The sequence below is a fragment of the Triturus cristatus genome, chromosome 2_1, assembly GCF_964204655.1.
Source record: "Triturus cristatus chromosome 2_1, aTriCri1.1, whole genome shotgun sequence".
Lineage (NCBI taxonomy): Eukaryota > Metazoa > Chordata > Amphibia > Caudata > Salamandridae > Triturus > Triturus cristatus.
In genome coordinates this window covers 654,617,811-654,622,822 of record NC_140581.1, presented here as the reverse complement: position 1 = coordinate 654,622,822, position 5,012 = coordinate 654,617,811, and positions in this window count along the sequence as shown.

The following is a 5,012-nucleotide window of genomic DNA, read 5'->3' as shown; positions in this document are numbered from 1 at the left end:
GGACCGGGGAGAGGTGATCGGCATACAGCAAATAAGTGAAAAATGAGTTCATAGCCCCCAGAAGTTTCAGAAAAACAATTGAACAGCATAGCACAAATTAAAAAAGTGAGTTAAAAATTACACTGGTTCATCCAATACAAAGATTTAAAAAAATCCCCCAAGCACAAAGGGCTGTCAGCGTATCTTGCTTCCCGGCACTACCTATGCTTCTCTATACTGCGCGTCGGCACCATCAGCTGGTTTTGAAGCTGCGGTGGGCGAGTCAGTGAAAATGCTAGAGCGCGTCTAAAAATGGCAGCGTAAGCTGTGCTACCGGAAGTGTGTGTGTGTGTGCGTGTGCGTGTGTGTGTGTGCGTGTGTGTGTGGTGTGTGTTCACTGAAAAAAACAAAGTCAAAGGGATGAAATACCTAAGTGACAATTTGAGTTAAAACATACCGTTTTAAGTTGAAAAAAAGGCTGAAATTTGCCCATTATCGTTATCTCAAGTAACTATAACATGTGCACTAAGGTACCTATAACTCACACTCCAGACATGCACAGTTGCAGTGATATTATCAATGATGTCATAGAACATGTCATGAGTGATGTAATGAGTGGGGTACTTAGCAGTGCATGCCGAAGGTGCGTGTAATAGTTACCTTAGGGCACGAGTTATAGTTACTTGAGATTACAATAACTGGTAAACTTCAGTGGTTTTGTACATTTAAAACAGTATGATTTAACTGACATTTTCGCCTAGCTATAACATCCCATTAACCTTTTGCTTTTTCAGTTAATTTATAAGGTTTTTCTTTTAATACAAAGTAAAATATTATTACCAGACCGAACTTTAACGTTACTTTAACCTTTTTTTTTTTTTTGGTGACTTTCTTCGTGTTTCTTTATTAAAATGTTGGCCCTGGGGGATGGGGTCCCTGAGGCCTCTCAGAAACTTGGGATGGAAAGCCACCCACATCCCTCCCCTTTATTTTTTTATCCGGTCCCGGGGATGGGGTCCCGCGGTCCTTTTCAGGCTGAGGGAAGGGGGCATGTGCCCCCTCCGCATTATCAGAATGTCAGCCCCACTGGAAGAAAGCCCTGGGGCCTCTTAAAGGCTTGAGCAAGGGGCAATTTGCTCTGTCCCCTTAAATTATAAATGCACTACCCCCGGGCTCGGGCCCTGTCTCACTCGGGGGAGGGGGGCGTTTATAGCACATTTAAAAAAACTTTTACCATGGATTCTTGGATCCTCCATGAATTTGCATCAAAATTTAAAAAATGTTTTTGCCCCTGGGCGGGGTCTCTGTGGGACGTCTGCACCAGGCCTATGGAGTGAGGGCTTTCCTACCCAGCACCCCAATGTATTTTTTTTTACCTTTTTTGTGGGACTCAAACTGAGTCCCAAGCCCTGAGATGGCAGCTGCCACATTGTTGTTAATGTGGTGGCAACCAATCAGATCTTAGCATGAGGTCTGTCGGGTCTGTGGAGCCTCCACAGTGTGATGCATAAAAAACAAGCATTTGCACTGCAATAGGTCTCGCATTTACGGGAGTTTAAGCTACTGGCATTGTAAATGGTAATGCCTTTTATTTATGTTTTTAAAACCAAAACATTAATAAAAGGCATTGTCATTTATAATGCCAATAGCTCAAACTCGCGTAAATGCGAGACATATTGCATTTACCAGAACCCTTGTGCAGTGGCACTGGACCATACCCCTCTAATGATAACCCAGCCATTAAAAATCCAGTCCAACCGATGTACAGTATTTGTCCTGTAAATGTGATTAATGTCCACAAAAACTCTGTTCAGAGCCCATAAAAAGCAGAAAATATGCCACGCCCTTGAAATGATGGCAGATTCTATTTAACAGAAGATCTCTGTCCACACATATTACTATCCTTGGAGATGGTGCTTGTGACTGCCTGTGCTAATAATGAAATTCTTGCATTTATCAATAGGGCTGTATATTCCCTATTGATAACTGCAGGAAATTCATTATTAGCACATCAGTGCTATCGCTTAAATATTGATCGCCACGGAGGTCTGCAACTATTTATAGTGTGTCAGAACCTACTTCACTTTTTATGCCCATTCAATCCTTGCCACCGTTTATGACACTGGCAGGAAGAGAACAAGCCTTATATTTGCTCTAGTGATGTGTACATCTGGGGCCGGATTGGATAAACTGCCAGGTGCTGCTAATTGGCATTGCGGAGCTATTTAGCACAGTACTATGTATTGTTAATTTGCGTTCAATTGGGAGCAATGCTCCATGGTGCGGATTCGCCAAGTTTAAATGTGTAAAGCGGAATGCAAATATGAAAAGCACTGATTCTGATCATTATGTGGGTAAAGGCTTGCAGCACATGAGCAAACTGCACAGTGAAATTGTGCATGGGCAAACTGCTGATGGAAAGATGTTTGCGCTCTTTGACTCCTGGTGACATTTTAATATTGATTAAAAGAACGGGAAAGTTTTTTATTTGCATAAAAGGTTCATTCCAATCTTCCTTGAGCGAACTTTAGCATTTCACATGCGCTGATTCTTTGGCAGCAGAACTAGGTGCATCAAACATCTCTGCGAGTTTACGAAAGCAGCGGACAGACTCACGCAGGATATTGATTATTTCCATAGACTTACGGGTGCACATACATTTATCAGAGGATGTGGCATAATGGCTAGAGCGATCAACCTCGAAGCTGGGGGTTGGAGTCTAGGCAAGGACGCTCAACATCCTGTGAGTATGAGCAAATCACCTAATCTCCCCCGTTCCTAACAAAACAAGCGTGCGCCTGGAGTGGATGCAGCCTCCCTCGTCTTGTTAGACAAAATCACAGGCAGCACAGTAACAGATTCAAAATTTGGAAGTTTGAGGTTTGTCTAGTCTAGCGTTGCCCATGCGCAGTGGCCATTTTGGAATGGGATGGCAATTACATGCGACTATTTTTGGGTGGGTGTTCATGGCATTAATAAATGATATGCCACAAAGGGGTACAAACACAAGAAGCACCCAAGTGTATTTTTCATGGACAGGAGCTGGGGTTGCTGTCTCTCAGCAAGGCGGAGCAGAAGTGTTACTGAGAGCTGTTTGTGTGGTGCCAGGCGGAGTGCAGGCGCAGCAGGATCCATGGTGGCTCCCGCGGGAGAGAGCGGTACCCCAACTCCGCAGACTCTACGGTGCAAAGCTGCCGCTGCCTGCTCAGGAGGAAAGAGGAGGGCTCAGTAGGTAGCGCAGGTAGTAGGTGGTGTGTGCGCTGCCACTGCAGCACTTCTAGAACTGCCCAGGTGAGTCTCCTGCACTACCTCCGCAGTGCTGTCCTGCCTGTAACTGGAGCAGTGGGACTCTCGGCATGGATGGTGTTGGGGCTGCCCACCCTTCCCTGTCTGCGGTGCGGGCTACTGCGTTGCCCACTGTAAACTCACTCCAGAACCCTATAAAAAAAAGCTCCATTCACACACACACACGTGCACTGCAGGAGCCTATGTTACACCACAGAGTCATTACCTCTGGCAAGTGGTCTGCTTGACAAACAAGTATACCCAAAATAGTGCTGCAAGCTGCTAATATCCCTACTGCGTCACGCCGCGGGTAAGAGATCCAATCCAACTGGGCGTGGCTAAAAGGAGACAGGGTGGCAACAAGCAATGATTGCCTGCTTTCAGTGCCCTGCCTTTAGCATAATTTGTGATGTCAAACGACGCGCATGAATTAAAGCTGAAGGCAGAGCTAGGACGAGGCTTCTGGAATCGTATAGATTCCAAGAAGCCTCGTAAGACGAGAGCAATGCATGCGCTGCTTATGTCACACGAGACCTAAAAAATAATTATAAGTGCTCAAAAACTACTGAACATATTTACAACAAATCACAAAAAGCATATTTTCTGAACCAAGATGTAGCTTTCTGCCAAAAATGGTGTCAATACGTTCAGGCCTTTGGGCTGTACCAGTGTTTAAAGTTTCTATGGAAAAACGAATGACGGAAACCATGATTTGAGACCCAAACTTTTTCCCAGCCCTGCTTAATGGCCCCCGCTTGATGTATCACCCTGAAATTTTCCCATTTGGAGCTGAGGTGGAAAACATTTGCTTTCGAAAGCTTTGTGAAGATTCGTCAAACGGTGCCACAGTTTTTTAGGAAAGGAAAAATGATTTTCCAATGGAAACACAATCCCAACTATAGTTACGCAGTGGCCACCGCCACTGGGTTATCTATAAATATACACACACATTTACAAGGCGTCTCAAAATCGGGGCATGACAGACGTAGAAGTAAGTCTAAAGGATTTAGTCCTACTCGAGGCCAGCTTTTGAGCGGTGTCAGCGATGCCACTGCACTGGGTGCCAAGGTTAGGGGGGCGCCATTTGTGCTCCGAAATCGGCACCAGTCGAATTTCCGAAAAACCTGCACTGCGGAACACTGTTGTACCTCTTTCTTTTCCACAATGTTAATCTTCGTAGAAATAGAAGAGAGGTAACAGTGTAAATAGATCACGAGGTACGCTTATGCCCGTCCATGCGCATTGTTGCCAGATTGGGCTATTTCCTGCACAAATGGGTGGCATTTTTCCCATATGTGTGAGAAAAAACCCAAATTGCAGGAGGCTACTTTTTGGGCGTTTTGTGTTGTGCACATTTTTTAAGCTGGGGCTGCGCCTCAGCAGTGTTTGCATCACCACATGTTGCAAAGTCATCCTGTGCCCTGGGCACCCACCAACTTTTTGCTGACTGGAACTGGTGGTAACTGACTCTCACTGACCCTGGGCTCTGCCTAACCAGGCCCAGGGCCAGTGCCAAGCTGAAAGGAACACATTAGAATACAGTTAAAACACCCAACATACACTAGGGTACACTATGGTATAGTGGGGTAACCCTGTAATTGGCATGACCTACCCCATAAGCCCCTAGTATATAATAGGGCAGGGGATTGAAACTACCTAGAAGTCCCCAGTACCCTGGGGTATGGCAGTTTAGAGGCCAGCAGCTTTTTCTGCACTAGCATGTGTGCAGTGCTGAAGCCTGAGGTCAG